The 21,103-nt window shown below is 36.7% G+C and overlaps 1 long non-coding RNA gene across 1 annotated transcript in view; it reads right to left on the reverse strand.

The window, feature by feature from the left end:
• The window catches only part of LOC138834572 (uncharacterized), an 82,647-nt gene extending 62,691 nt beyond the window's left edge, over positions 1–19,956 (reverse strand). Inside the window, exon 1 of the long non-coding RNA XR_011374203.1 lies at positions 19,856–19,956. This is a non-coding gene — a long non-coding RNA (uncharacterized lncRNA). The remainder of the gene's footprint in view (positions 1–19,855) is intronic.
• Between the last annotated feature and the right edge of the window lie 1,147 nt (positions 19,957–21,103).

A 21,103-nucleotide genomic window follows, 5' to 3' on the forward strand; every position in this document is an offset into this window, starting at 1 on the left:
CAGTGCCCTGGCCTAGAGTTCAAGCCCCCTAACCTACCCCCTCCGCCACCCCTGCCACCAAAAAAATAGAAGCAAATAGAAGAATATATATAATATTGAAACACATTATATGAAACACATTATATGGATCTGCTATTGAATATAACATTGAAACACATTATATGCACTTGGATCTGCTATTGAATATCACTTTGAGATCCATCCTCATTCATGACATATATTAAATATTTATATTATAAGTAATTATAAATAAATATTTATATTAAATTAATTGACTAAATTACTTTTTATTTATTTACTTTACAGGTTAAGGGGCTTGGTGGGTGCTATCCCTGAGCAGCTCCACTTTTCATATTCTGGTGGTTAATTAGAAATGAGTCTCACCAACTTTCCTACCAGGGCTGGGTTTGAATCTCAATTCTCAGTTCTCAGTCTCCTGAGTATCTAGGATTGCAGGTGTGAGACACCAGTGCCCTGAAGCAGTATGTATTTTATAGTAATCTACTAATGATTTCCCTCTGAGTAAGGTATTACCTATTGATGAATGTTTTATTTATCTCCATGGGTTATTGCTTGTAGATCTGATAAACATATTTATATGCATACGTTTTCATAGATATAAACTTTTATTTTCTTCTAGGTACTATAAATATAGTTGATTTTATATTTTTTCCCAGTCCTGGGACTTGAACTCAGGGCCTGGTCTCTGTTCCTGAGCTTCTTTTCGCTCAAAGCTAGTGCTTTACCACTTTGAGAGTCAGCACTACTTCCGGTTTTCTGGTGGTTAATTGGAGATGAGTCTCACGAACTTTCCTGCCCGGACTGGCTTTAAATCACAATCCTAAGATCTCAGCTTCTTCAGTACCTAGGATAACAGACATGAGCCACTGGTGCCTGACAGTTGAATGTTTTAAAAAAGAAAATAAATGTATGTTTTACTTTATGAGAAACTGCCTTTCCAATTTATCTGTAATATTTTGCAAAACATGAGAATCTTGATTGCTGTATATCATCATAACTTTTGTTAATCACTCTTGTAGTGTTAGCCACTCATTTGCTATTTTAATTTATATCTCACCAATAAAATATTTTGAAGATATTTTTATATATTTTGTTGTGATTTCACCTACCCCATAGTAACTTATGTTCCTATTTTCCAGAAACCACAGTTCCTTGAACTCCATCTGGCTTTCATCCCAAATCATATTTTTCTATTGTTTGCCTTTCTTCCTCTCTTTAGAAGTGAAGAGAAGGTTCTGGACATCCATCATATGGACACATATTAGTCCCTCAATTATGTTCTGGGAACAGATTATTTTCTTTCTCTATTGAACATCACCTGACCAAGTCCTTTCTTTTCTCTTTCCTTGATTTTCTCCTCCTTTTTTATGTCCAGAGTTCATCTCTAAAAGACCACTTAATTCCTCTCTCCACCCAACAAGCTAGATTCCTAGTCCTCTTCATATCCAGACCTTGAGGATTTGTCTAAAGTAATCTCATGATTTTCACACTGTAGACATTTGGGCCAGAAAAGTTTTGCTTACTGAGCATGTTGAGCAGTATTTCTATCCCGTACTTACTGGAGTTAATAGTACTTTCTTATCCTGTCAACCCAAAATATCTCTAGATATTGCCAAATGTCCCCCTGAAGAAAAAAATCATGCCTGGTTGAAAAACCACTGTTCTAAAGTTGCTGGTTCCATTTGTTTGTTTCCTGATTGCTATTCAGACCAGGACAATGCAATTTCTGCTCTGGCAATACTAGGCAATCTGTTCAATTATACACCACCACTATTCTAATGGCCAAACCCAGTGGCCTATTTTCAATTTTATCTTTTTGACATTTGACTTTGTAATTGGCTCCTTCCTCACTGTTTTCCAAGGATTATTTCCCAAGGTTTTTAAAATTTTTTTTAATTGCTGATTCCCCTTTTAGACCTTACTTTAAAATTCCAAACAATGCATCTCTTCTAAAAGGCTCAAGCACATTCATGACTGCAATCAACCGCATACAAATTTAATTCCATCCTAGAATGTTTTCATGAGCAACAGACACACATTTACAACTATAGTTTTATTCTATTTGACAACAAAAAGGCACTTCGAAGCCTGACCTATCCAACTCGACTTCACTCTTTTTAAATAATTTATTGTGTTGTAATTGTAGAGGTGATGTATAGAGGGATTATAACTACATGAGTCAGATAATGACTACATTTCCTTTTGTACAGTGTCTTCTGTTCCCTCACACTATCCTAGTCCCTCCCTCCCATCTCCACCATCTATGTCCAGTGAGCTCCACTACTGCACTTTTTCACCCTTTTTCCCTCAAGTCTGCACCCGCCTCCCATCCTCCTGAAGATATACACTTGAATACACCATACATAAGGAAAAGAAGACAGAATCATCAAAAAAAAAATAAAAAAGAACAGAGCTCTCTTGTTTCCACACCTTGGAGTTTGTTTCAGCATATATATATATATATATATATATATATATATATATTATATTATATATATTTATATTCAGTATATGTTTATATTTTATATAAATATATAATTTTATGTAAATATGAAGAAGAAACACATAGGCATTGTGCCTTTGTGTTTCTCTCTTAAAAGTATCTTCTTTCAGTTTCACAGCACAAGTGTCTAGAATCCTGTATAATTTATCATATCCCAGTGTATTTTAGATCTGATTTCCACATATCAGAGAGAACATGTGCCATTTGTCTCTCTGAGCTTGGCTTACCTCACTTAACATGATTTGTTCTAGTTCTATCCATTTCCCTGTTAATGACATTATTTTATTCTTTCTAATGGCTGTGTAAAATTCCCTTGTGTATAGGTACTGAATCTTTTTGATCCATTCATTTATTGTGGGACATTTGGGCTGTTTCCATATCTTGGCTATTGTAAAAGGTGGGGAAAGGGGAGCTCTATTGCATGGTTGGTGGGAATGTATCCTAGTACAACCACTCTGGACAGCAGTCAGGAGGTTCCTCAAAAAACTTAATATAGGCATTCCCAAGTTCTTAAGCATATATTCTAAAACAAATTCATGTTTAATAAGCCAGTGTACTGAAACATGACCTCCCAGTCGGCACTAAGCTCTAAAGCTACATCTTTATAGTCAATATAAACTCTAATTGAAATCCCATAAGTGAGTGAGTCATCAAATCCTTTGTGTTCTGCATCTAAAATTTAACTCTTTCCATTTATGTGAAAATTTCCCAATTCATACATTCCACTTTTCCCAGGACATATGCAACTTAACTTGTCTCTAATATATCCTATGCATTTTCTGTTATCTTAGTAAAACATTTAATTGATTTTTGTCATTTCTATATACTAAAAAGTATATTTCAGTGTTTCCTACTGTTTGTAGTTGTATTTTCCAAAGTGTGCTTTGAAGAACTTTTAGAGATATAAAAGACAATTTTGGCAGTGTGTACATCTAAGTCTTTTAAAAATAACTGTAATAAAAAATATTGATAATTGATAGTATATGGTAGTGGCAATGTCTGTGCTACCAGTCTAGCAGCACATATCAGATAATTAGCAAACATGAGCATACTAAATTAAATGAATATTTTTAAAATTTTATGAGATTGCTTTCATAATCTGGTCAAATTTCCCTATAGTGAATTCACCAAAAATCTCAGTATCCAGTCTGTAATCAAGGCACACAAGAATTTCTTACTAGAATAAGTATTTTCCTGACATCTTGGTTTTGTTCTTGCTTTTTCCTAGAGTGGTACTTTGGTACATACACTTGATGTATATATTCCAACATCTTTCCAATGAGTCTTCGTGTGCATCTATCTTCAAGAATTTTCCAGACTCCCTTGCAGCTAAAAGTCTCCATGTGGTATAAGAAAAGCTATCTACAAATTCAGTGTGATACCTATTAATATTCCAACCTCATTCTTCAAGGAAATAGAAGAGGCAATCCAAAAATTCATATGGAACAATAAAAGACCCCGGATAGCAAAAACGATCCTTAACAGAAAGAATAGTGCTGGAGGAATATCAATACTAAATTTCAAACTCCACTACAAAGCCCTGGTGATCAAAACAACTTGGTACTGGCACAAGAACAGACTTCAGGACCAATGGAATAGAATTGAAAACCCAGAAATGAACCCACAGACGTATAACCACCTAATATTTGATAAGGGAGCTAAAAAATAGAATGGAAGAAAGACAGCCTCTTCAGTAAATGGTGCTGTCAAAATTGATTAACTACTTGTAGAAAACTAAAGCTAGATCCTTATATATCACCCTGCACCAGAATCAACTCCAAATGGATCAAAGACCTCGGAGTCTAAGCAGACACCCTGAAAACATTACAGAACGGAATAGGAGAAACCATAGACTCCTTGGCACAGGCCCAGATATACAACAAATCAAAGAAAGGTTGGACAAATATGATTGCATGAAATTGCAGAGCTTCTGCATGACAAAGGACATAGCTAGCAAGATCAATAGAAAGCCCACGGATTGGGAGATCTTCACTAGGCATACAACAGACAAGGGTCTCATATCTAAAATATACCTGAAACTCAAAAAATTAAATCCCCCAATAACAAATCCTCAAAGAAACAATTGCCCAATAAATAAGTGGGCGAAAGACTTAAAAATAAACTTCTCTGAAGAAGAAGTAATAAATGGCCAATAGACACATGAAGAAATGTTCAACCTCTCTAGCCATAAAAGAAATGCAAATCAAAACAACATTGAGATACCACCTCACCCCAGTTAGAATGGCTATAATCAAGACCTCTAATAAGCAACAGATGCTGGAGGGGATGTGGCCAGAAGGGAACCCTACTGCATTGTTGGTGGGAGTGTAAACTTGTTCAACCACTTTGGAAAGTAGTATGGAGGTTCCTCAAAAGACTCCACATAGAGCTCCCCTATGACCCAGCAATCCCACTTTTGGGCATTTACCCAAATGTTCACAAACAAGACCATACTAAAGCTACCAGCACAACTATGTTTATTGCAGCATCATTTACCATAGCTAAAATATGGAACCAACCCAGATGCTCCTCAGTAGATGAATGGATTATGAAAATGTGGTATATATACACAATGGAATTCTATGCCTCCATCAGAAAGAATGACATTGCCCCATTTGTTAGGAAATGGAAAGATTTGGAAAAAATTATATTAAGTGAAGTAAGCTAGGCCCAAAGAAACATAAGTCCCATGATTTCCCTTATTTGCAATAACTAGTATATGTCTGAGACAAACAGAAAAGGTCAGATATGGTGATGCTAGGCAAAATAAAGCCCAAGATAATGACACAAGTGGTTTTTCCTTTCTTGCTATTGTTTCTAACGTATTTATAAGGTATCCCGTAATTTTTTTGTTGCTTTGTATGTCCCTCCTCCACAGTATAACCTCTGTTTTCACTCTATTTAATGTTGGTACAATTTGGGGAGGGGAAGGGGAAAAATTGTTTAAATAGAGATACAGGTTGACCTATTGCAACAATGAGATCTAGAAGACACTTTGTCAAAAAATGAACTTTACAATTTAGGAGGGGGAAGGGGGGAGTGTAGTGCAGATGGGAGGGAAAGGATGGTAGGGGAAAAACAAAGGAGGAGGCAACAATGCTGGATAAGAAATGTACTCATTACCTTGCTCATATAACTGTAACCCCTCTGTACAGTATTTTCACAATAAAAAACTTACTTAAAAAAAGAAGAGAAAAGCCAATTGGAAGCACATAAATTAGATTTAGAATGTGATTTTTTATTTGTTTCTTTTGTATGTTATTCCCCATGGTATAACACCTGTTTTCACTGTATTTGATTTCAGTGCCCTGAATCTTGTATATACACTTCTCTAATTTGGGGAGGGGAAGGGAAATAACAAAATGCTGAAATAAGGATATAGGTTGACTAATTGTAACAATCAGATGTACAAGACACTATATTGAAAACTTTAGAACTTCTGAGGGGGCGGGGAGGAGGAGTTGGAGAGGTGGGGAAGGAATGGATGGTAGGGGAAAAATTAAGGAAGGGGTAACAATGCTTGATACCAAGTGTACTCATTACCTTACTCATGTAACTATAATCCCCCTGTACAGCATTTTTACATATAAAAATATATTTGATACTCTATCAACCAATTCCACTGTACTGCTTTGTAAACCTATCATGGAAACTCAGTGTTCCATCATACATTCATTCCCCTGCAAGATTTCCATGAATACCCAATTCTTTACATTTTATGACTTTCTATTTAAACTAGCTAAAATACTATTTGATCAAACAAGGATTTCCTTTCAATTACTCTTCCCAGTTTCATTTTTATTCTAGTTTTCTGTATTTTAAATAACGCATATTTATTATTTTGATAAATAAGAAACTTTTTATATATTCCATTATAAATGGTATATGAATAAAAACACATGAATAAATATAATTATATAATATGACAAAGGCATATTAGAAAATAATAACAACAAAGTGTTTCTGTAGAGGAACTTGAATATCTTCACAACTGACAGAACCTAAAGCTTGTGTTTCTCACTCTAGGTCTTGAACCCAAACTGGAGCTTGTGGTTGGATCTCTACGACAATCCTCCACAACTCTTTTTTTTCAACTCTTTTTAAAATTCATAATTCACAGAATCAGTGGGTGGTCTGTTATTTGCTATATATTCTCAAAGTGTTGATTATGAATTCCTACTTTCTTTCTTTCTCTCTCTCTCTCCCTCTTTCTCTCCCCCCTCCCTCCCTCACTGTCTCCCCAAAAGGAAGACCTATAGGAAACAAAAAACCCAGAAAAATACCTCCCTACTACTTCCCAAATTAGACACAAGGCCTCAATGACACAGGAAAATTTAAAATTATATTTGCATCCAGAGTGAACAGAAAGAGTTTCTATCTTTTCTGGCATATCATACTATTTATTTCAAAGCCTTGGAAAGGAGATGTTTTTATTTTTTTTATGTTAGGTTTTCAGCACAGTTCCACCAATCACTGCCTGTTTGAGTTCTACCTCTTTCTTGATGTTTTAATTTACTGCCAGCAGAGATGCATTTCTTAGCAGCATGCATGTTGAAAGGCTGACCTTGGCTTGGATGCTGCTGCTAATCAGAACTCCCTTGTTTGGTCCTGCATTTTAATTCCTTTCAGCTTTTTATTTATGTTTGTTTATGTTTCCCCTGCTTAGAGTTATCTATGGCTGTGTCTACCTGTCCATAACCCAGGGAATAAAAACTCAAGGAATGGATCTCTCTCTCACCCTCTCGCTCTTTATTTCTCTCTCTCTCTTTCTCTCTCTCCCTCTCTCTCCTCCTCTTTCTCCCCCCTCTAGATATCTATCTTTATATTCATGCACAGTAAATGACTTTTTAAAAGAAATCTGTTTTCCCTCCTAGTCCTCTTTGTTATTTGGGGTTCACTTAGACATTCTATTATTCTAAATGACATCAACTGTGATGTAAATACCTAATATTAATTGAATACTGAATACATTTAAAATGAATCACATGCAAACAAAATCATCTAATTCTTTCACAAGTCCTGTGAGTTAGATCCCAATTTCACAGTTGAAGAAACTAAGGCTTAGGAAAACTAAATAAGATTTCAAATCATTATAAAAGATTCCCATGTTCATATTTATGAACACTGCTATGTCCCAGACCACATCACTTTAGGAGTAAATTTGCTTACAGAACAAGATGAACTATATATCTATTAATTCAGTTGTATCCTTGGAATTATGGATATTTTAGACTCAAGCTAAACTCTAATCACCAGTAGTAGAAGTAGTCGAGAGATTCTTGTGTGCATTGCTCTCTGGGATAATGGGTAGTCTTTGTAATGTTTTTTCCTGTCTTGTTCCTGCTAATGCTATTCTGCACAGGTTGCCTGCTGCTATTTCTTCATAGTCTAATCTCTCCTACTAGATATGGAATCTAGTAGTATGTATTTTGCTCATAAGAGTTCAAGTGAGAACCGGAGGAAAGTGAAGTAGATCCCCCAGGAAGTGCTACTCTTCAGATGGCATCACAAATAATAGTTTAAAGTATGTCAAACCCAGGTGGAGAACCTAGTAGAAGACTAAAGATAGACTCCTAATAGAAATGTGGCTAACAAAGTAAACATCATGGAGCTTTTGCATGAAGGATCCATAATAAAAGACAACGGGATCAAAACTGGAATGAACTCTTCTATCTCAAATGCACTTTCACTTTTTTTTAATTGTGAAAATACTGTACAGAGGGGTTACAATTACATGGGCAAGATAATAAGTACATTTCTAATTAAGTATTGTTGCCTCTTCCTTTGTTTCCCCTTCCCATCCTTTCCCATCTCCATGAAACCCCCCCCCAAAGTTGTAAAGTTCGTTTTTCTACATAATGACTTGTACATCTCATTGTTGCAATGGGTCCACCTGTATCCCTATTTAAATGATTTGCTTTTGCCTTTCCCCTCCACAAATTATACCAACATCAAATACAGTGAGAGCAGGGGTTATACCGTGGGGGGAGGGACATTCAAAACAACAAAGAAATCATCTTATAAATATGTTAGAAACAATCACATGAAAGAAAAAACATTTGATTCCTTAGCTTGGGGTTCATTTCACTTAACATCAACTTACCTGACCTTTTCTGCTTGTCTCAGACATATACTAGTTATTGCAAATAAGGGAAACAAACCAGAATCAGAAATTTACTAATACAATTTCCTCTGTAATACAGAAGGGTTTGAATTTCAGGGAAGGGCTCTATATGAAGATACCAAGTTTAAAACATAGAAAGAAAGACTTTGCTAACTCACAGTATAATGATTTTTCTATACTCCAAGCTGTGAATATATACAAAATGGATGATTACTACATTTCTTTTAAGGTCAATCTAATATAAAAAAGTTGCATATGGGTTATTAATCCTGAACCCCAGTCTCTGTTTCCATAAAATAAAGGGATAACATTAATATACTAGTACTTATTTCAGACATAGTAGCAGATATTGTTATAGAAACTTCACTTTCAATTCAGATGATAGCCATATTAATTATATACGAGGGACTGGGGTTGTGATACAAGTGGTAGATCTCCTTTGAGCAAAGCTGAGGCTCTGAGTTCAAACCCACTATTCCCAATAAATGCATACCTAAGTAAAACAAGGTGACAGAAAATGATGTACTATTTTATCAACATTGTACAAAGTAGTCATCTGAGACATGTAATAATTAAGAAATATTCAGAGTGCAAGACATAGTAGCCTTCACCTAAAATACCAAGTACCTGAGAAGCAGAGATAGCAGGATCCAAATCTAGGGTGGGAAAAGTCAGACGCTGAAAAACACCTAATCTGAAAAAAGACCATAGTAATATTTCAAATAGTGGAGCACCTGCCTAGTAATTGTGAGGCCCTGAGTTCAGAGCTACAAAAGAATCAAACTATTGAAGCAATAGATCTATTTTATGCCAAATGACTAATAATTGAGAAACCTAGGACCCAAACCATAGCAGACTAAGCCCTAAGCCACATATTTTGATATCAAGGATGACCTAGATATCCTATAAGATTTTCCTCATCTAATGTTTGATCAATTGCCTGTCTCCTCCATGGAACATTTACAAATATTAGGATACCATGTCTTTATTCTTGGTGAAGATGACTTGTGTCCCATGAATCCCCTGGCGTCTTCACTTCGGCTTTAAAAAATTCTAATTAAAAATTACATTAATTAGCTAGATGCCAGTGGCTCATGCCTGTAATTCTAGCTGCTCATGAGTCTTGAAGCCAGACCAGGCAGGAAAGTTCATGAGAATATAATTTCTCATTAAGCACTCATTAAACACTAAAAAGTTAGAAGTGGCACTGAGGTTCAAGTAGAGTGCTAGCCTTAAGCAAAAATGCTCAGTGACAGCTCTCAGGCCCTGAGTTCAAGTGCTAAGATCTTCACACACTAAAAGTTCTATGTTCTCTTTATTTATTTGGAGATGGAGTATTCACTGTCAATAGGAATGAAATAGTCAAAAGGTAGCAACAGGGCTGGGAAGGTGGCTCAGTGGTAGAATGCTTGCCTTGCATGCATGAAGCTCTGGGTTCAATTTCTCAGTACCACATAAACAGAAAAAGCTGGAACTGGTGTTATGCTTCAAGTGTTAGAATGCCAGCCTTGAGCACAAAGAGTCTCAGAGACAGCACCCAGGCCCTGAGTTCAAGCCCCAGGACTGCTCCCCCCCCCAAAAAAGATAGTGACAATTAGAGAAAATGGCCCAAACTAAGGCATTATTTAATTAAACTCTACTATAGTCATAAATAGACTGTTCTTACCCATTAATAAAATTGTAATCAATCCTGTTTCTTAAAGCATAAATATTCATGATAAAATACATGAAAAGATAAGAATTAAATATTGAGTACAAATATGATCACAATAATTTAAAACAAATAAACAAAATAAATTGAATTCAGAACAGAAAAAAGACTGGAAGGAAATTAGTTAAAATATTAATAGTGTTAAAATAATGTGTTTAAATAATGCTGCTTATTTTCTTTTAAGAAAATTTTCCAAATTTCTTTCAATGAAGCTTATCTTTTTATCATCATGAAATATAAACCCAATTTTAAAAAATAAATATGCATTAAAAGACTCTTTGAAATTGTTAACAAAATCTTGACTAAATATTTTGTGAATGCCCTAATGACAACACAATATAGCAGAAAAAGATGTGTAAGTAGCAATATAACAAAAAATACTATTTGGAAAGAAAAATTATAAATCAGATGATATGGTTCTTTGGGTTTGCTATTCACTAGTTTGGTAACCTCAAAAAACCATTTAACCTCTCTGAGCCTCAATTTCTTCATCAGAAACGTAGAGATAATAATATTTGCCCTAGAGACTACTGAGAGTTGTCAAGAAGATGAAATGTGTACAGAAATACTTTGGAAGGTTTTGAAGTAACATACAATAGACCTTCTTGAAGAGCCATAGTTAGCTCTTGCAATCTCTGAAAATAATAGAAGAATATAGGAATTTCACGTGATACTTTCCTTAATACTATTACTTTTCAAAGTGCCATGGTTGTTAGTGGATAGTTTTATCTCTGCATGCTACAATTGAAAGCTAGACTTCACAAAGTTCTTAACAATTGGGGATAAATTGAGGAATGAGGGTCATGTGACAATTGTGGGGAAAATTTTATTGAGGAAGACAGACCTAGTGGGTCCTCCAAGGCAAAATGAAACTTTGTGAGACAGCATGTTAGGAAAAGAGGATCATTACATCAGAGAAAATAGCTCTTCTTATGGTTTGTATAAACCTGCCTTTGCAACCATCTTGGAAACAAATCATCTCTGGGCACTGAGCTTAGTACTCTAGGAGCAAGTGCTGAAGACTTTGGGAAGGGTATGGCCAACCCAGACTATGAAAGTTGAAGGTGATCTATAGAGGGGTAAGAATGAACCTGCCTTGACCAGAATGCTCTATGGGGAAAGACAGTAAGAATGAGCATGGCCTGTTCAAGCGATTGCTTGTGATCCTGGGCTCCCAGCATGCAGTTAATTGGGAGCAAGGGAGTGGGAGATAAGCCAGGCAATAATTCCAGCCAGTGTGAAGTGCCTGTATGTCTTTAGAAAACATCCGTGTTTCAATTGGAAGTTGTAGTAACTCAACTAATGCTTTAAAGCTATGCAATTAGTTAATGGAAGATATTTGAATTTATTGGGAGGGTATGCAGAGGCCAGATAGGAAGCTACTTATGGCAAAGGATGCTAAAAATCAGAAAGCATTATCAGAGCAGAAACAAGAACAAAGTGGATAAACATTTAAAAGATAAATGCAAGAAAATAAAACTAGATTATAGTGATAAATTGCTACTATATACCAAGCACTGGGATACTTGCTTTCCAATGGAGTATCTTCTATTCTTAAACCACTGTGAGGAAGGCACATTATTATGGCCATTTTATAGATGAGGGAAAAAAAGGTAAGGATTTTCTGTGGCTACACAGAGGACCCAAAATCAAAGAGGTGCAGTGTGAAACCAGGTTGTGTCATTTTTGTGTTTGTCGTGGAGATAGATTGCTTGATAAAGGCCATGAGAAAGGGAGAGGAGAGACTTATATGGTTCTAGGGTGGGATAGTGGATGAGGAAAAAATGAGTGGTAGAAAATACAAAGAGGATGCTTTTGAGGAGACTGGTAATTTGCAAATACTAGATCTGTTAAATAAAAAATAGATGAATAGTGATTCCAAAAGATAAGAGGAAATGCTAACATAGGACCCCTCCTAAAAAAAAAGAGAGAGACCTGGGTTGGAGATAAATATTTCATTTACTGAGATTTCAAACTGCTACTAGAAGAAAATGTTTACTAAAAACACAACTGTAGGGGAGAGGAGAGTTGGGGGGAAAGGAAAGTGGGAGAAAAACCGGGGGGGGGTGGGTAACAATGTTCAACAAGAAATGTACTCACTACCTTATGTATGTAACTGTAACCCCTCTACACATCACCTTTACAATAATATAAAATTTTTAAAAAACAACTGTACTCATTGAGAGAAGCATACTAATGAAGGAAAGAAGGAGACAGAGAGAGACAGACAGAGAGAGAGAGAGAGAGTCCAAAAGTAGAGAAATTCTGAAAGATGAAGGAAGAATGGAGGAAGGCAAAAAAGGAGAGAAGGAAAATGGGGTGTGGGGGTCGGGAGAGTAGAAGGAAAGAGGAGGGGAAAGAAAGAAGGAGGGAAGGAAGGAGGGAAAGAGGAAAGGAGGAAGGGAGAGATGGAATATATAGAAGGGTGTCACACCATCAACTTAAGAGAAGCAGAGCTACAGTTAGAATGTTCTTGTCAAGCTACATTGAGGCTATTGGACCCAAGGGACACATTTTACCCTCATGAGAAAAGAGGTCTAAAGAAAGGCAGGCTCTGTTGAGAGTATCCCAGTGTGATCTGAAGTTGACAAAGAAAATTGCTGGCTGCCTCTTTGCTTCAGGGATTCCTGATTCCCTGAGATATTTGTTGCAATCTATTATTTTCTCCCCACAAAAGTTTACTGCAGTTCCATTTGAACTCTGTTTGATCAGTTAATAAAGAAATCTAGTGTTTATTCAGAGACTGCTTAAGCCACATCTTGACTTATTGACTGTTCTGGGCTTTGGCAGAGCAAATTACACACCATCCTCATGCAATTGGAATATGTTTCACAAAGACGAGTTACCTCCTCTACTCCCAAGATGCATTCTATCGATTCTTAAAACCAAACACAAGCCCCATGATACCTAAATGAAAACAATGAGAGTAGTCCTCACGTACATGAGCGAGGTATTTTAAACTCTGTTTACCCTTTGTAACGTTGTCCAATGCCAGAGCGATTAATCTGATTTGAATTCTAACCAATCCCAAAGCCTCTCCATCAATTTCAAGTGAGAAGGGCTAGTGAGGGAGCACTTTGCAGCACAAACCTTAATTTTATAATAGAGTTCTTCAGTTCAAATCAGCTTTGAACCCAGCTAATTTAATTGTCTTTGTTATTGATAGCTGCAGAGCTGTAAATAAACAGTTTGGGAAATGTGCTTGCTAGGTTTACTTTCAAAACAGTATTTTGGATGACCCTCCAAGTGGCAAAATTCCCTTTGCTTCCTGCTAGGGTATATGGTTTATTTCATCATTACCAACCCAAGAGGGTCATATAAAGTGTTTATTATGGCTAAATATGAGACCCCAGAGTGGTTTCCAACCCTAGAACACCATGCCCTTGCTCAGATCCTCTAGGGCTGACTCCATAATCACTTTGTAAGGGAAAAAGACATAGAGTTTAGCAAATGTAAACATTCAGTTTGCGAAATCCTTCTGTTTCCTCAGACTCATCCATCTGCCAATACGACAAAAACATGGGCAAAACATGTCTGGGGGGGGAGTGATCTTTGCAGAGATGGTCTTCAAGAGGGGTATTAGGAAAAGGAAATTCCTTTCTTTCCCCCACAATCTCTGAAAACTTGGCGATCCAGTTTCTAGACTGTGGGATACACAGGGGAACATGGCAGCCATGTAAGCTGAAGGAAAGAAAAGACCAGTACCCAAGACCTTGTATTTCCCCAGGGTTGTTTGGGGGTTGTTTTTGTTTGTTTCTGTGTTTGGACTTTACTATGGAGAGTTGAAGAGATTGTGGTTGTTCCCATGTTTTTCTGTTCAAGGTCCCATCTTTCCTTCCTTCCTTCCTTCGTTCCTTCGTTCCTTCCTTCCTTCCTTCCTTCATTCCTTCGTTCCTTCGTTCCTTCGTTCCTTCGTTCCTTCCTTCCTTCCTTCCTTCCCTTCATTCCTCCCTTCCTTCCTTCCCTCCTTCTCTTCTTCCATCCTTCCTTCCCTCCTTCCTTCCTCCCCTTTCCCTCTCTTTCTCCCTCTGTCTTGCTTAATTTCTTCTTTTTATTTCCTTCCTTTCCTCCTACCATCCTTCCTTCCCTCTTTTATTTTCCTCACTCTTCCTTACTTCTTTTTCTCTTTCCTTTCTTTCTTCCCTCCTTCCATTCTTCTCCTCCCTCTCTTCCTTCCCTCTTTGCTATTTAATTTTTCCTCCCATTTTTCTGCCTTATCCATGGATAGACAGGTATTCAAGTGTGTGTATACTCTTAAACCATACACACATATGTACACACACACACACACACACACATATTTATAAATTGGATCCATGTGTACTTTAATGGAAATCAAAGTTGTTATGCTGTGCACTTTTACTTCTTTAACTTAGCACTGTCTCTGTCTCTGTTGCCAGGTGTTCATTTACTTGGTGGTTTCTAAGCGTCCCACTGTAAAACCAGCATATTCTACTTGTATAGTTTCTTGGCTGGAAAATGTGATAACTTCCAACTCCCACCATGTCAAAAGTGACATTGGTAAATATTCCCGTACATATTTTTCTGTGTTTGCTCATTACTTTGTACAACCAGGAGGTGATCACACTTCCTAATACATGCTGTATGGAATCTGGTTTGTTTTGATGAACTTCACCAGGCTGCATATTACTCACACAAATCCTTCTATTCCCACAGGTCCACCAATATTCATCTGGAATGGTAATTTTTTTAAATATATTTTTAAGATTTGTTTTCACATCACTTTGGGATGGTCTCGTACTGTAATCTTCTTACCTACACCTTTTACACAGCTGGAATGACCTATCATGTCTGGCTTATATATTGAGATGACAATCTCACTAATTTTTGGCCCAAGCTGTTATGCAACCATGACCTTTTTGATCTCTATCTTCTAACTAGATGCACCACTATACTTAGCCCCCGGTAAACTTTTTTTTGGGGGTGTCCAGTCATGGGGCCTGAACTCTGGGCCTGGGCACTGTCCTTCAGCTCTTCAGCTCAAGGCTAGTGCTCTACCACTTAAGCCACAGCGCCACTTCTGGCTTTTTTTCTTTTGCTTATGTGGTGCTGGGGAATCGAACCCAGGGCTTCATTCATGCAAGCTAAGTGCTCTGCCACTGAGCCACCTTCCCAGCATCCCCCCCCCCTTAAAGTTTTGATATGACAAATAACTTTCTCCAAAGCTCTGATGTCTATGTTAGTTTAATCTCTGATTTAATCATTGAACAGAAACTTTTCATTTTAATGTGATAGAAGCAAGACTTACTGTTGCCTTTTATATCATTCTACCCTTTCTTATATTTCTTATACTATCTTTCATATCCAGGTTTTAATAAGAAAGGAAAGAAAGGAAGAACAGAGGAGAAAGAGTTGTTCTTCAGGCATATATTCAATTGTGTGTGTGTGTGTGTGTGTGTGTGTGTGTGTGTGTGTGTGATTTTTCTCGCTAAGCTCTCATTCTGCTCCACAATGTCCGTGTACCAGTGTGCTAACAATTTTCACCACTAAGAATTTCTAATACATTTTAGCAATTGACAGGTCCAGTTTCCTGTTTGCCTTGGCTTTTCAAGGTTTTTCCCCTCCATACATACTTAGAATTACCTAATAACCTAATAATGTTGCTTATTAAAACATCATCCTGAAATTTGTTAGGAATTCCATGTAGCAGAAAGATTCATCAGAATGTCTATTATAAAGTTAACCCATTCAGGAATATCAATATCTCCTTTAGATTAGTCTCAAATGTTTTTTTAAAGCAGTGGTTCTCTAATTTTCAACAGAAATTTTGTAGGAAAACAGTTTTCTTTATGTTAATACATAAATCCTTTAAAGATGTTGTTACTGTTTTCCATGGAATCCCATTTGTGTCCTGCTTTTGGTACATTTTCTATTTGTTCTGTTTCAGTGACTCATCATTCCTTAGTGGGTTGCCGTTTATATCTGCAAAACGACACATCAGCACAAAAGTGCTAGTGTTCTCTTTATCTGGTAGATATAAAATATCAGGGACCTCAAATCTGACTGAAGGTCAAACTTTTATACCTGGGTCTAGCCTGGGATTTATAACAGCCATGTTTTTTTTATTACTAAAGAGATGTAAAATTTGTTTTAGGGAGGCTAAAATAGTTTGCAAACATCACCAACTTCAATCTTCACAGTCATCTGAAGAGAGAAAAGTATTTCAGATCCTGTCTTACCTATGTCACCTAAGGCCACATCTTGGCATCATTGGAAGTTCCAGTGAGAGTGATTGCTGAGCCTGTCTGCAATGGAATCAACTCTTCAGGTAGTTCACTGGTTATCCATACTTTGTGGTACACAGGCTCAGCAAATAGGAACTTGTAGCTAACCTTACACTGATGTCCCACTAAGAAAATATGTGTTTCTTTTATATTGTTTCAACTTTTTTTATTGTGAAAATACCGTAGAGAGGGGTTACAATTACATGGGCAAGGTAATGAGTACATTTCTTATCAAACATTGTTGCCTTCTCCTTTGTTTCCCCTTCCCATCCCTTCCCATCTCCCCTCCACCCCCCCTCCCCCTTTCTCCCCATCTTCCCTTCCCCCCCTGCCCCAGCCAAAGTTGTAAAGTTCGTTTTCAACATAAGGTCTTATACATCTCATTGTTGCAATAGGTCTACCTGTATCCCTATTTAAACAATTTGTTTTTTCCCTTCTCCAACAAACCACTTTCCCTCCTTCTTTTTTCTTTCTCCAAATCCATATATAGGAAAAAGTCAATTCAAAGCAAACTGCCAAATATATTTTACAAGCTTCAATATACAACTTAAAATGCCAGACGATGAAACGCCAGCTACAGTGTGTGTTCTTTGGGGCAAAGATTGTAGGTGGAATGTTTTTGCTAGTTTTCAGCCAGCAACTTGTGACTCTTCTGTTACCAAGTATTATTTTACCCTGTAGGGGAAAAATCAAAGGTCTTTGCCTTTGTTGTTTCCTCTTCCTCTTCTTCTTCCTCTTCCTCCTACTTTTTCCTCTTCTTTCTATTTCTTTTTTTCTTTCCACTAGTAATTCTGCTTTCTGTTGTCTTTCATCTTCCTTTTAAAACAAGACAACATAGGCAAAATAGTTGTTTATTTTTATTATGTTTAAGTAGGTTTATAAAGGAGTAGCCATTTGATAAAGCAGTTTATGAAAACAAGTTTATCTTATCTTGATTAATGTTACCACTTTCAAAACTCTCACCCATCCCTTCCTTACCCACTCCTTCCATTGCTCTTCTTCAAGTTTTGTAGGATATTCATTGGATTCTTTTTGGTATATATACACAATGGAATTCTACTCATCTATTAGAAAGAATGATGTTGTACTACTTATAAGGAAATAGAACTATTGGAAAAAATGATAGTAAGTGAAATAAGCTAGACCCAAAAGAAACAAAGGTTGCATGATTTCCCTCATTTGTGGTAGCAAGAATGTATCTATAAATGCATAAATAAATATGGTGGGAAGTATGAAAGCAGTTGCAAATATCTTAAATGAAGTATAATAGACTCTATGGAGAGCTCAAAGGGTGTCACCTTTTAGAAAGACTAGGTCAAAGCCCAATAAAATCATATCTAGAAATGAGTACACAGAATCAGGTATGGGAAGGGGTGGATCAAAGAGGGTGAGAATGTGGAAGGGTGAGGCTGATGAAGATACATTACAGCCATAACCTGTTTTGTTATATGTCAGCTCCTATGCACAACTACTCAAAGACAGTAAAAAATTATAAAAAGGATGAACATGTAAACATTTTATCTTACCAATAATATCAAGAGCAATTCTTGAAGTAGGAAAAGGAAAATATGTCTTCAGAATGTGTTGAAGTTCACTTGGAAATACATTCAAAGAATATATAAAATAACCATGTTTTTGCTTTATTTTTCAAATTAGACCAAGCAGTAGACATACTTCTCAGTGTTTTCTTTGTAAGATGAAACCCTCCTCAACACAAAGCATGATTTGTTACATAAAGCAATGTATACGTTAACTTAGCTCCATCAGGTCATTCTACAGAAGTTTTCCCTTACCCATAAGGACCAAGTTCCCAAGAATTCCAGTGGATACCTGAACAGATACTCCAAGCCTTTAACTACACTCTGTGGCTGTCACTGTTCTACTTTTTGAGGTGAAATAGTAAAACTGACACATTTATTTTTATATTTTCAGTTTCACGAATAGATCTCACTGTGGCTCTTGGTATGTTTCTTTTCTTCCTTTGTATGCCTTCAATTAAAGAAAGCGCTTTGTGGCTTCTCTTGGGCACATTCAAATCACCAGCATCACTATTCTCATGCTTTGGGGATATTATTAGTTAAAACAAGAGTACCTTACTTAAACACATGCACTGTGTCTCATGATGATGCATCTGATAACCAGGATGGTTTCAAAGTGATTAATGACAAGGCAGCACATACTGTGTGAATACAGTGGACACAGGTGTGTTATAGCTTCAAGATGACAGAGTAGGACAGAATGAGATTACCTTGGGCTTCTCAGATTGACATACAATTTAAGGCTTAGGGATTGCTTATTTCTATAATTTTCCATTTAATATTTTCAGGAAATCAAACCCCTGCATGAGTGTGGACAACTTGTCTTTCAAATCATCATGTCCCACATCATAAGTACATACACATTTTTAGCCTCCATATTACTTCTCTGGATTTATAACAACTTAGCTTTGCAGATCCTCTAGTTTCAAACCACTTTATATGATGATGATTAGAAGAAAAAACATGATACAGTAGAAGGTGAGGTTTCTACAATACAGTCTTCAAAATTATGAAAACACAGAGAAAGATTTTTTTTTTGTTTTAGAACTCATTCAGCTGCTAGCTTATATAGTGTGAAGTAAACCTTACAGAGAAAGAACATATGGTTGAATAACTCAATTCTGTAAAATTTAAGTATGTTCTGGAAAAAAATTATGATGAACAAGGCAGATGCCCTCAGTAATATTTTATATGAAGAGAGCATTTAATAAATGGAAGTTATTTTATGAAATAAAGATTGTAAAAGTATCTTCCCATCCCAAGATATGTAAGCTGCCCTATGCCTATGAGGTGGGTGATAGAGTTCAAGAGGCAATGCCAGCAATTTCAAATCAGAAATCAGGAAGATAGTAAACTGCCAGAAATTATGCCAATGCATTTTTAGTGTATGTATAGATCAGATTTCAATTACAGAAAATGCTGAACCTCTTGAGATAACTGCTTTACAAATATGGAACATCTCGAAAAGTAGGCTCCAGGCATGTGCTTATAAATCAAAGCATATCTGCAGAACTGACCCACCAAAGGAGTAGCTACTTTGGCCTCAATAGGAAGGTAGGTAAGTTAATTGACTGGGAAGCAAGCATCGTAATTGCAGTCTCTGGAGCACATTTCTGGCACCATCTGAGAATCAAGAAGCCACTACCCAACATCTGTCTACAAAACTATGAAAATACCAACAAAAATGAGTATCTCATCAAATTCCTTACTTACATAATAATGGGCTGGCCAATAGGACACCTACTTCTGCTGAAAATCCAAACGCTCCCATGGCTTTCTCATCACCACAGCTCTCTCACCTTCATTCTACTTGTGAGTACATATATCCTTTTTGTGGGAACCAAGCACTTGCAGAACCTGAGCTGTAGCTATCCATGCAACAAGGCATAATGCAAGGGAATTAGAATTGAATTGAGTAAATCATTGCCAAATGCCCTAATGGGCATATCACTAGCAATCTGGCAAAACAAATTTATCAGCTTCTCATAAAGTCTGTGAAGTTACTGGTAAAAAAAAAATGGCAGTAGCAGATTAGTTGTTGGTTCAATTTATATTAATCGTATGTGTGAAAGCATTCTAGCACTAATTTTTGTTTTTGCATGTATTATTTTAGACAAGTTAATCTATTTTCAAAAGCTTTCATTGACTCACTCATAACCTTAGTCTCTATTACTTCTTTTTATATCATATTTCTCTTATTTAGCCTCCATAATCCCCATCATGAGTTTACAGGAACCTAACTGTGAAAGTTAGAGAAGACAAATTTCATAAGTATCATCATTTATTCATTTTATTTGTGATACTAGGAATTGAATTCACAGTCTTGCACATGCCATACAAGCATTTTGCCACTAAGCCCTAGCCCTTTATTTATTTTTTATTTATTTTGAGATGATAGGTTTTTCTAAGTTCCCCAGGCTTGCTTTGAACTCAATCCACCTGCCTCAGCCACCAAAGTATATAGGATTACAAGTGTGCACCACTGTGCCCAGCTAAGAATTATTTTTATTAGTAGAGAGCTTTACACATCTAAAAAGATTAGGCCTTGACCTCCACCTCTGTGCTTCCTTTCTTTCTGCTACATGTAGAGGGCTTTTCTCTTAATCTGTTAGAGGTATAAAGGTTGTTCCAACACATTTTTGAAAATGAAAAGTGAAAGGTTGTGTCTAGAAAGACACCTGGGCCACCCACCCAAAGCTTTAAGAAACATGGCTGGAGAGAAAGGAGTTGGATGCGACTCGAGGGAATTCTGCCTGACAGGAGTAAAGGGACAGGATCTGGAAAGAGTAAGATCAACTTTGTCCAGGCCCCAGGATGACCTACGTAAAAAGCCAACTGGAAAACAAGCCAAAGTATTTAAGCCCTAATAATGTCTGCAGAACTTGCCATCATTGCAGGGAGCCCCAGTCATCATACAGGTAGTAGTAGTAGTGCATGGTCACCGAGGTGAAGATCTTCCCC

The sequence above is a fragment of the Dipodomys merriami genome, unplaced genomic scaffold (genome assembly GCF_024711535.1).
Source record: "Dipodomys merriami isolate MVZ:Mamm:240054 unplaced genomic scaffold, mDipMer1.0.p SCAF_22, whole genome shotgun sequence".
In the NCBI taxonomy this organism is placed as follows: Eukaryota; Metazoa; Chordata; class Mammalia; order Rodentia; family Heteromyidae; genus Dipodomys; species Dipodomys merriami.